A 12,647-nucleotide genomic window follows, 5' to 3' on the forward strand; every position below is an offset into this window, starting at 1 on the left:
TGCAGGTGTCTTTATGTCTAAAATAAGTCTCTTGTAGGCAGCATATAGATGATCTTGTTTTTTAATCCATTTTGATACCTGATGTCTTTTGATTGAAGCATTTAATACATTTACATTTGGAGTAATTATTGAAAGATATGAATTTAGTGTCATTGTGCTACCTGTAAAGTTAGTGTTTCTGGTGATGTTCTCTGATCCTTTCTAGTCTCTGTTACTTTTGGTCTATAAATTCTTTATGTATTTTGGATACTTGCCCCTTATCGGATATGTCATTTGCTATCCTCTCCAATTTAGTAGGTTGTCTTTTTGTTTTGTTGGTTGTTCCTTTTGTTGTACAGGATTTTTTTTATTTTGGTATAGTCCCAATAGTTTATTTTTGCTTTTGTTTCCCTTGCCTCAGCAAACATACCTAGAAAAAATATTGCTATGGCCGATATCAGAAATTACTGTGTTGTTTTCCTCTAGGAGTTTTGTGGTTTCAGGTCTTACATGTAGGTCTTTAATCCATTTTGAGTTTATTTTTATGTATGGTGTAAGAAAGCGGTCCAGTTTCATTCTTTTGCATATAGCTATCCTGTTTTCCTAACACCATTTATTGAAGAGATTGTCATTTTCCCATTGCATATTCTTGCCTCCTTTGTCATAGATTAATTGACCATATAAGGGTGGCTTTATTTCTGTTCTCTCAATTCTGTTCTGTTGATCTATGTGTGTATTTTTATGTCAGTGCCATACTGTCTGTCTGGGAATTTTTATCCCTTGGCAACTCCCTCAAGCTGCTTACTTTTCTATTACTTCTTCATTTCTTCATTTCCCCCACAAATTCTCTGCACACACTAAGCTTTTCAAGAATAGCTTGAATAACAACCAAGCAGGGAAACTATGGCATTTGGTAAGTTGGTGCTGGGAGAGAACACAGCATGATTTTGACATGAGTTGTTTACACTTTGTTAATTGGCCTTTATGTCTTAGATCAACATTGCAGCTCCAGTCTTAAAACTTATTTATGTAGATGTAGATGAGTCAAGATTCACAATCTTTCACAGGAAACTGATCTACTGATGCTTTTAGCTGGTTTGAAAAAATATAAAGGGTTTTAGAAGTCCACCAGCAATTTCAGCAAATCCCTGCCTCTAGAAAAGTTCCAAAAGGCAGTTAGTGGGCTCCTGGTTGACTCAGCTGGAGGAGCATGCGACTCTTGATCTTGGGGTTGTTAGTTTGAGCCCCATGCTTGGTGTAGAGATTGCTTAAAAATAAAATATTAAAAACATTACCAAAAGGCAGTCCAGAATGTTCCATCTTTTATACCTTTTCTCTGTTTAGTGCAGCCATAGAATGAGGCAAATGTCAAGATAAAAGATGAGGGGTCTGGAAATCAATGCTATAGCCAGTGATTTCTAATTAAGAGACACTTCTCACTCTGTCCCAGCAGCTAAGGATGCCCAATACCACCACCACCACTGCTTCTCCTTCCCTTGTCATCATCTTCAGTGTTAGCATCATTGTTTTCAGACCTTTGTGGAGGGATAGAGAGCCAGCTGGATTCAGATAAGCTTGACTAACAGATTTCCACCCAATCCTTTGCTGCCTCTGGGGCCTGTGGCAAGTTATTAAATATCCATGAATTTCAGTGTTTTCATCTTCAGAAATGGGGATGAGAATGACCTCCTTTTTTGTAAATATGAAACAGTGCCTTTCATATTATAGACACAATCGATTTTATTTTCCTCCTTTCACCAAGGAGCTAGGTTGAGAAGATACACACATAAAAATAGAATAAACAAAGCTCATATTGAGTGCCTGATCACTGGTGTAGAGAGGGTCCAGCTGGTGAGGTTTGTTTGCACACCATGGTCTCTTTGGAGCAGCATCTTGGCTGTGTTCTGCTTCAGGTGGGGGGCCCAATATAGGTTCAAGTGGAAGGCATAATTAGGGACAATAATTTGGAAAGTAACCTGATACTATAACCAAAGCCAAAAAGCCACACAAACCTTTTGACCCTAGTAATGCCATCTTAGAAAAACATATTACAATAAAATAATTGAGAAGAAAAAATATTTATTCTTTGTAAAGATATTCATCATAGCACTATTCACAAAAGTAAAACTAGAAAAATCAAATAAAGAATAAAAGGAGAATGGTTCATCAAATTACAATATGTTGCTCTAATACTATATAGGCAAAAAATCAAATTAAGAAGTAACATTCTCCTGTACAGACACAGGGAATGATTATTATAGAAAAAGTAAGTATAAATATCCTTAACCACCTGCACTTTGCCATGAAGGTTCAGAGCTCAGGCAACAAAATCAGCATTCTTATTATCCTCCCTAGGTAAGCAGAGGAGTGGATATTTCCAGACTGATGAAAACTTATTTACAATATAATTTAGAAGTCAAGAGTGGTTTTCTTCAACTTGATGAAAAATAGACTCAGGATGATTGAAATATTGGCCAACTCCAGGTTTGACATGAAGAATACATTCTCATTGTAGTGTAGAAAGCATAATGCACTTTAAAAAAATTTTAACTTCCACTATAGTTAACATACAATGCTTTATTAGTTTCGGGTATACAATACAGTGATTCAACAATTCTATATATTACTCAGTGCTCATCAAGATGAGTGTACTCTTAATCCCCTAGCATAGTGCACTTTTGGTATAAGCAATATAACAGTTTACTTTGGGAAAATGACTTTCTGGTTCCCTTTAGTTTGGTCTGGGCTTCGGCTCATGGCACTGACTCTTCTGGTTTGTTCTAGCTCCTGGTATGAGGATCATACGGTGAATGAGAGGCCTCTCTGGGGAAAGGAATATGCATACGTAGATGCTTACTCTTGGTGATGTTTCCTAGGCTTTTGTCTTCACATATTCCCTAACAGAATTTTGCAAAATTGGTGTGCCTTCCTGGATGTTTAAGTTGATACGTAAACATTTTCATTTTTAGACCTAAATACTTGCGATATATCAATCATCCTATCTTTGAGGAATGTGTGTGCATGTGTGTGTACAATTTGTACATATATAGATTGAAATTATTTTTTCCTGTGACCATAAGCTTCTAAATGATAAAACATTTCTTTTAGATTGATGTATCATTAGAAGCATTTAGGACATATTTGATTGAAACATTAACCTATTGTGGAAGTGCCTTGGTTGGCACCTGGGGTCAGGGTGCAGGAAGACAACAGGACGTCCCCAGGCCTTGCTCTCAGGCAGATGGGATTCAGAACACACTACTTGTGAAGCTTAAGTACCCCCCAAATGGCTCCCCTAAAACTCTCTCTGCCTGTGAGCCTTGAGGTATGTGTGTCTGTGCTGGAGCCTGGGATGTGCATGAGACACCCTTCAGGAGGGATGTGCACTGACTATAAGACTATAAGACTATAAGACTGGGGCAAGTGCAACTCCAGTATTGGCTCCAGCCAACTCCCTAGGCAGCACCTCTATGCCTGAGTGAAGAAGGGGAAGAAGGGAACTCTGTGTGTGACTCTGCTCAGAGCTGGCATCAGTGCTGTTCCTGGCGTCAGTGCTGGTGTCAGTGCTGTTCCATTTTTTCCTCTGCCTAATCCTGGTTCCTGCTCCTCCCCTTCATAATGGTGGTTCCCTAGGAAACATCTTGCACCTTAAACTCTGTCTCAGAGTCTGCTTCTAGAAATGTAGCCTCTGACAATAAAAGTCCCTCTGTGAAGACCCCTGTGGGAAGCCAGGGAGCAGCTTAGAGCACTGGGTCTTAAATAAGAGGCCGAGTCCCCTCCATCCCCTTTCCTGTCCCCATGCCTCCTACACAGGGAATCTGGACAGCCTGATTTTCTGAAACACTTAATGCTTTTGAAGATGTCAGGAACTTATAGCATGACTTATAGATGTCAGGAACAGTATGCTTGTCACATTTAATAAAAATCAAACATCACTTTTTGTGTTGTTCTTTTGGGTGCAATGGGAATAGTGAGGTAGAGTCTCCAGGTAGGACCTCTTCTGTCTCATGTGGGCTGTGGTTAACGTTGTAAGGTGTCCTAAAGAGAGGAGTAGGACTACACTACGACCCAGCAATTGCACTACTAGGTATTTATCCAAGGGATACAGGTGTGCTATTTTGAAGAGACACATGCACCCCAATGTTTATAGCAGCACTATCAACAATAGTCAAAGTATGGAAAGAGCCCAAATTTCCATTGATGGATGAATGGATAAAGAAGATGTGGTATATATATACACAATTGAGTATTACTCAGCAATCAAAAAGAATTAAATCTTGCCATTTGCAACTACGTGGATGGAACTGGAGGGTATTATGCTAAGTGAAATTAGTCAGTCAGAGAAAGACAAATATCATATGACTTCACTCATATGAGGACTTTAAGAGACAAAACAGATGAACATAAGGGAAGGGAAACAAAAATAATATAAAAACAGGGAGGGGGCAAAATATAAGAGACTAATAAATATGGAGAACAAACAGGGTTACTGGAGGGGTTGTGGGAGGGGGGATGGGCTAAACGGGTAAGGGGCACTAAGGAATCTACTCCTGAAATCATTGTTGCACTATATGTTAACTAATTTGGATGTAAATTTAAAAAAATAATAAAATTAAAAAATATATATAGGTATATAAAAGGCAAAGTAAATCCTGAGAAGAGGCAGTAGGACTTGGACAGAGAGATTGGATTCCTTGGGGAGTAATCCATCCCAGGATCTTGAGAAAAGACAGTTTCATCCAGGACAGCTTACTTTGGTACTTTTGGGAGGGAGAGAGGCTTCCCTCTCAACACCCTCTAGAGCTAGCAATCCCGGCACTCCAAAGCTCAGGCCTGAAAGTGGAATCCCTCAATATCAACTGCCACTTTGGTAAGGAGTATCAAGAAGAGAACTTTAAAGTCACTGAAAAAAAAAATTATTGAAACATGAAGTGTCCCAAGCCTCAACTGGGAACCACAAAACTTGGAAAGTTCCTGTGATTCAAAGGAATCCAAGAAAGGGGAACACAGTAAATCTGTCATCTTGTCTAATTCTAAAGCCCAGGCATTACATTTATGAATGAAACTTTTGCTACTTCTCTAGTACTAGGGATACCACTATCAGCTGCTTTACTTTAGACTTCTCCCTTTTTCATACAGGACTAACTCTTTAAGAATATACTCACTAGGCCCCATTCACTGGCCTTTAGGCCATTATAATATTTGGTTAGGTGATTTTAAGCTACTGGAAGAAGAAAGTCCTGTGGGATTCAAAGTGCCAAAAAAAAAAAAAAAAAAAGCTAAAGAAGGGTGTTCTGGCCATTTTGGTCTCAAATTGCCTTGTACAGTAATGGGAACAAATTTATCACAGGAAAGGATCAGGCCACTGAGGGTACACTGAACCCTGCATACTCCCAAAATAACAAGATTTAAATGGCAAACAGATCAGATAGGTCAGGCCTGCAGTTGGTTGAGAGACCTCCAAGAGAATGCAGAAAGCTACCACAAAGTGAGCAGGGCCAAAATAATGTTTGGTACAGGGGACACATTTGGAAGCATCTGCTCCATAATGATCCCCTTCTAACTCTTCTCTGATTTAAAAAGATATAATCCTAGCTTATATTGCATGACATGACCCTAGCCTCCTGGCAAGAGCTAGTTTCTTTAGGTATAGGCAACTGATTCAAGCCGGGTCTATCAGTGCTCAGTTTTCTGTGACTTGGAGATTGGAACTAAGAGAACCAGATATTACCTTTCCATGTGATGGAACTGTAACATATGAACGCAGGAGACAAAGGAGCTAGCTATTGCCCACTGTGTACTTTAATCTGCTAAGAGAGAAGAAACAAGCAGGTATGAACAAGGAAGCAAATATGAGACACATAAAGAAAACCAGCTTGTGTTTCCAACAACTCCCCATTTGCAAAACCCAGTTCATTCCCAAGATCCAGTGACATTTCTGTTGCACTTAAACTAGCTCCCGATGGATCCTGTCCTTTGCAACCAAAGAATAGAAATGAATAAATAAAAATGCCTAATTGGGTAGATGCTGCTCAGTTCCTGGTAAATGTCACCATGCAACAGTATAGGCCCAGTGATGCCATACATTTGAAGTTTTTCATGAAAGCTACATACCTATATTTAACATGAAATCTTCTACCTTTCATATACTGGTAATGAAATCAAATTTTGGAAAAACATGGTCCAAGATAAAGTATAAAAAAAAAAAAGAGGAGAAGGAAACTTGGATTCTGTGTTACCAATGTTATCTTGGCCTGAAGTACATGACAATAATAATGAAATACTATTTTAATAGTGAACACTTCTGAGTACTTGCTATGTGTCAAAGCTCTTCTAAAGACTTTGTGTATGTTTACTGTAGGGGACAAGGACAGTCCACCAAAATGTGCCACTTCGGCATATTGATTATTTTAAATAAAATTTCTTAAGAGACAGCCTGTGCAGGAAGTACACTCAGACCCTCCTCTGCCCCCCTTAAAGCTGGAACTAAATCTCCATGTGAAAGGTGCCCTCTGTGTACCAGGAGATAAGGAGACATCCTTATCACCATAGATAGGAAATTTAGAACCAAGAAGGCTATATAAACAACTCTCCTTACTTTTTACTAATTTATTTCTCCAGCCTAAATTCTGTTTAGAACTCCTTCCTACTTAAGACTCCTGAAGTTGCTTTCTTTGTCCTGTCAATTCCTCATAGATATATTGTCTCTTTGTCTGAAAAGTATCAAAACTGCCTGCCTTGGTTATTTTTTTAGCTCTCAGTTCCATTATTGGGTCTCTGTGCTCTTGTTATAAAACTTTTTTTCTCCTATTGATCTGTCTTATGCAAATGTAATTCTTAGTCTAGCTAGAAGAAGCTTGGCCCAAGGAAAATTTCTTCTTCCCCTTCATGATTCATTTAACCCTCAAAACAACAGCAAGGTAGTTATCCTTAATTGAGAGAACAAGAAATGGAATGACAGAAGCTACTTCGTACTGAATGTTTACTACGTGTGGATCTTCGAGCGCTAAGAAAATAACTTGAAATATTTCATGAGAGAATATTTAATTGAGAGAACAAGAAATGGAATGACAGAAGCTACTTCGTACTGAATGTTTACTACGTGTGGATCTTCGAGTGCTAAGAAAATAACTTGAAATATTTCATGTAATCCTGATGTGACCTAGTGATTTATGTGTTATTATCCCTTTATAGATGGGGAAACTGAAACTTGGAGAGGTCTGTAAGCCTCTGTAAGGCTCTTACAAACTGTAAGAGCCAAGGGCAGGTGTCCCCAAGACAGACCACTGCATCATGAAGATTATTTTGAGTTAAAAGCAGTCAAAAGCCAGCAGTTTCAAGAAAGGCTCTTTAGCTCCCCCTCTACTGCCTAAAAGAATTTTCGGGCGCCTGGGTGGCTCAGTTGGTTAAGCGTCTGACTTCAGCTCAGGTCATGATCTCGCGGTCCGTGAGTTCGAGCCCCGCCTCGGGCTCTGTGCTGACAGCTCGGAGCCTGGAGCCTGTTTCAGATTCTGTATCTCCCTCTCTCTCTGACCCTCCCCAGTTCATGCTTTGTCTCCCTCTGTCTCAAAAATAAATAAACATTAAGAAAAAAAATTAAAAAGAATTTAGATAGAGGACTTGCTCCAGTAAGAGAGCTGTCACCATAGAAAACAACATCGTTATACGACCTAGGTGTAGTAGACAGGGAGAAATGGAACAAGGCCTGTTTGATCAAAGTCCTCTCTATGTCCTATTGTTTCTGGATGGGCCAGACTCTTGTTGACTCTTTATCATCTTCCTGTGAATTGCATTTCTTCCTTTGAATTCCCTATCTCCTTCTTCTTAGTTGAGGATGACACACACATCTCATTTTGTCTGACCATCTTTGGAATTTCCATTTCTGTGTAGATTCCCTGTATGCATGAAATTAAATTTGATTTTCTTCTGTAAATCTGTATTGTGTGAATTTGGTTCTTACTCCAGCTAGAAAGATCTTTAAGGGCAGATGAAATTCTTCCTCCTTGACAACATCCAAAGAGAACAGCTCGTGTATGTGGAGTTGGAGGTTCGAGGTGAGGCCTGTGTCTTGCTGAGGGTTCTCCAAACCCGGACACTTAATCATGAATGGGTGGCAGACACTCGCAAGCCTCTATGCAAATCCTGGGAGGAGTTGAATGTCACCTAAACCCAGCTCCTCCTGACTCTCTCCCTGGCTATGTGGCCCCAAGTTTCATATTAGGAGAAGGATCCTTTAGTTTCTACCGTTGGCAAGGAAAAATTTTCCTCTGCTTGTCCACTGGTCTAAGAATTAAATTGACAGGAGACAGATAAACAGGAGAAAATCAGATTTAATAACGTATGTCCAGGGAATTCACATAGACATGCGATTCTAAAGACAGTCAGGCAAAATCAGGTATATATGTCATCCTGAACTAAGGAAAAGGGTAGGGGCCCTGAGACTTCAAAGGGAAGGAAAGCAACTCACAGAAAGATGAAAAAGAGTAAGCATTTGGTAAACAAATGTTTGGTGGGCCATCCAGAAACAATAGGACCTGGAGAGGACTTTGATACCCCAGGCCTTTCTAGGCTCCTCCTGTCTACCACGCCTGGCTCATAGTATAATCCAGTTTGCTATGGTGACAAGTTCTCTACCTGGAGCAGGTCCTCCTTCTAAATTCTTTCAGATGGTTAGGGGGAAGGTGAAAGTTTCTTCCTGAGTCTTTTGGGACTTGACTGTTTTCAGCTTGAAATAATCTGCAGCAAAAGTGGCACATTCTGGTGTGACTCAGCCTTGGCCCCTACACCACAATCTCAGAACCTCCTCGGAGTGAAAAAGATAAACTAACAAGCTTGCCATCTATAGAATGCCAGCCACACATCAAAAGCTTAATGCATAGTATTTCTAATTCCTGCAGCAACCTGCGTAGCAAGTGCTGCCATCACCCTTGTTTTTCTGCCAGGGAACCTGAAGTACTAAGTTTAAGTAGCTTGCTCATTGTTGCTTTACCAGGAGGTGGCAGAACTGGCCATGAGCAGGGCACCATCCCAGGCTGCGCACTTTGCTGAAGAAGAGGGATCTACAGTTCTCAGTCTCTGTGGGGAGTTTTCATTTGGTCCCAGCTTTAGCTGTCCTGACATGCAGGTGTCTCGCTCATTTGTGCATGGCCCATGTTGGAGCACAATTGTCTTGTGCAACACAGGCCCTTCGAGCTTCTCTCTACTGTAGCAGGTCTTCTCCCTTAGGATAAAGTCACCTGCGGGAGCTGCCGGAGTTGACTACCCCTCCTCCTGAGTTGAGAGTGCTTTGCAGTGATTAAGAAGGTGGTGGAGAGCATGTTCTTGCATCTGTTCTCTGCCCTTACTGATGCACTAGCAGTGCTTGGGAAAGTGGGGGCAGCCTGGGAGGCTGGACTGTCCTTGGCGTGTCAGTGCTAAGCATTATTGCTGTCAACAACATTGGAAGGAAGGAATGCAGGGCGGGATGGGGCAGGGCAATGACCTGAGGCTCTACTGAGTTGTGGGGACCGTCCCTCTCCTGTGGTAGGGACAGACCAGGCTGGTAGTACCGTCCAACACGGAAATGCTGAGGTGTTTTCCCCAGATGCTGCCCACACCAGGGAAATGACAAGCCTTGTTTAATAAAGATGGCTGAGGCCCAGGGCTTCCCCGCCGAGGGGCAGGGTGGGTTACTCTGTCGGAGCTGGGCCCCAGAGCCTCGGGGCTCGGAAGTGACCCACAGGCGCACAGAGGCTCTCTTTCAGTAGGGGAACCTTACTGCCAAAAAAATCTTATGAGGCAGTATATGAAGTAGGAAAAAAAAGAAGGGCCACCTTTTAGTAGTATAAGTTATTTTATAGATTCAAATTGAATAAATTAACTAATTGTAAATTGGTCAATGAAATCAACGAGGCTCTTTGTTTTTGGGGGGGGTGAGTATTCCTCTCCTTTATTTATTTATTTTTTGTTTCTAAAGTCTGTTTTTTTAAATTTTCTATGTATTTTATTTTTTTGTTATTTAGTGAAATTTTTTTCTTTTTCTTTTTAAATTTAAATCCAAGTTAGCTAACATATAGTGTAATAATGGTTTCAGTAGTAGAATTTAGTGATTCATCACTTACATAGAACACCCAGTGCTCCTCCCAAGTGCCCTCCCTAATGCCCATCACCCACTTAGCCCACCCCACACCCCAAATCCCTCCAGCAGCCCTCAGTTTATTCTCTGTATTTAAGAGTCTCTTATGGTTTGCCAACAATGAGTCTTTTCTGACAAATGCAGGCATTATAATGGGAGACATGTATGGCTTTTGCTGACATATATGCAAGCCAGTGTCTCACTTATCTATGTTATTCTATGACATATTATTGAGAAAAATCTGGATTCATACAGATCAGCTGTTACAAATTCCAAAAATTAAAAAATGTCTTGGTTTGCAGTTTCAAGATATTTTAAAATTAAGAGGACAGATTTATTTTTGTAGTCCACATGAAAACACACTAACCTGGCAGTTGAGACTTTGGTGGTTTCCAATGATTTGTATGTTGATGGTGTATCTTTGAATGTATTTTCTTAATTTTTTGTTTTAGAATAGTTAAATTATACTTAAACTAAAAGACCCATATGATTCTGAGGAGCTTGCATTAGATGTCACTGGCCCAGGCAAGTCAAAGATGTCCTTCATTTTGGACTCTGTGGGTATGTGCTTGGTTGTTCATTCCTAACCGCCTGTAGATTTCGGAACCTTCACTGGTGACCCCATGGTTAGGCAGCACTGTAACCTGGTGGTTAGAACATGGGTTTTGTTGTCAGATAGACCAGGGTCTGAATATGAACACTGCCACGTAGTAGTTCGTATAGGTCACTGTTTCTCTGCCCCCCATTTCCTCATCTGTAGAACGGAAGTGGTGTCACCTAAGCAATATGATTCCTGTGAGGATGAAATGAGATTATGTATTTAAAGCTCTTCACCCAGGCGTTGGCATTTAGAAAGTACTTTTGAAGGGACGTGGGGACGACTACTTTGGGTGCGGCTGCCAAGGGCTGAGCGCTGTGCAGGCTGCTGAGTGCTGTGTGGACTCCAGGACATCGGTGTCCTTTGGAGGCTCTCCTGTACGCAGCTCCCCATGTCACCCGAGCTCCAGGCTCATATGTACAGCTTATAGTGGATTTGTGTGTCTAGTAGCAGCTCAAACTCAGGAAAAAACAGAATTTAGGAACTTGTCCCTCCTAACACTGTGTGCCCCCAGATCATATTATTCTCCTGGTTAATGACCTTAAAATAGTATCAACTTTCCTTACCAGGGCCTATGACCTTGGACTCAAAATGAGGTCCACGGACCAGGTGTTTCTCCTGGAGCTTGTTAGAAATGTAGATACTCTGCCCCCTAGGATCAGAAGCTGCTTTTTAACAAGATTCCTGGCAATTTTCCTGCATGTGCAGTTTGAGATGCACTGAACCCACCTCATGCTGACTTCCTCAAGGGTTGTGCTTCTCTCCTGGCAGCACTATAAAAGCCTGGACCCAGTCTCTCTCCAGCTGGATCCCCTTCTGTGAATAAAGGGTAACTAAATGTTTGGCTATTCAGATGGTTGATTTGGCATCCACAAGAGGTGGCTCTGGGCTCAGATCTGGGTAGATAGGCTTCCCACTCCAGTGAATGAACCCTCATGTTGACTTTTTCCAGGCTGATCATACAGACCCATGGGCAGGAACCCTCCCATAGACACATGGCTCACATCTCAGTTTTGAGCCTTGGTCCACCCTGAACCATGTATCCATCAATGAATACTGTCAGACAGACATACATTTGGGCTGTGTTTTGGTGTTTGATGGTGGCAGAAAAGGGATTTTTAGATGCCTCGGGGTCAGCAATATCAATCCCAGAGGCCACATTGGGAAGCAGTTTGAATACATGGATAGCTGCCTGGAGGCCCAGGAGGCAGTGGAAATACAGTATCATTGATGTTTTTACTTTTTTAACCTGAAGTGGGGAGTGACCTTCCTTCTAGCCCAGGGACTTACTGCTACTAAAAGGGACAGCAGTCACTCACCTCTGTAGAGAATGGGATGAATATTTTGGAACCAGCCAGAAAAGCAGAAACCAGCTGGCAGTCAGCAAAGCATCTCCTCTCATCCCATGCTCTAGTGAGGACTTAATAGGGGACTTTGGCTCTTGGGGCAGCTTGTCTCTCCCCGGTGGCCTGGAGCTCTGAACAGTAGGATCTCACAGACAAAAGAGACTTGGAGACTTACATCCTTTATGACAATGGCAGCTCTTGGTGAGGGGATAGTCACCTGAAAAAGCTCCCTCCTGAAGAGTTTGCGGCACAATAGTGCATGGCCACCTTGACAGACCCAGTGAACAGTAGAGGAAGGTCTGCTTCTCCAGCTCCTGTGTGAACATCTGCTTGGGACACCTGGGTTCCCTGCCTGGAACACAGGTCCATGGAGAGGCAGACCCTGAACACATTTGATCAAGTTGACAAGATATTGGAGTCCAGGTATGTCTCCACATAGCTGCTGTGAGGGCTAAGGAACTCAACGCAACACTGGCTGTCAGAAATGGCTAGACACAGTTCTACGGTCTGGCCTGGCAGCCTCAGCCACAGCATGGCTATGGGCCAAAGAGCACTAGCTGAGGATAGGGAGGGGAGCCCCAGGAGTCAGGAATTCCTGGGGCTTAGGACA

This window comes from Puma concolor, chromosome A1 (genome assembly GCF_028749965.1).
Source record: "Puma concolor isolate L17-30 chromosome A1, mPumCon1.1.hap2, whole genome shotgun sequence".
Lineage (NCBI taxonomy): Eukaryota > Metazoa > Chordata > Mammalia > Carnivora > Felidae > Puma > Puma concolor.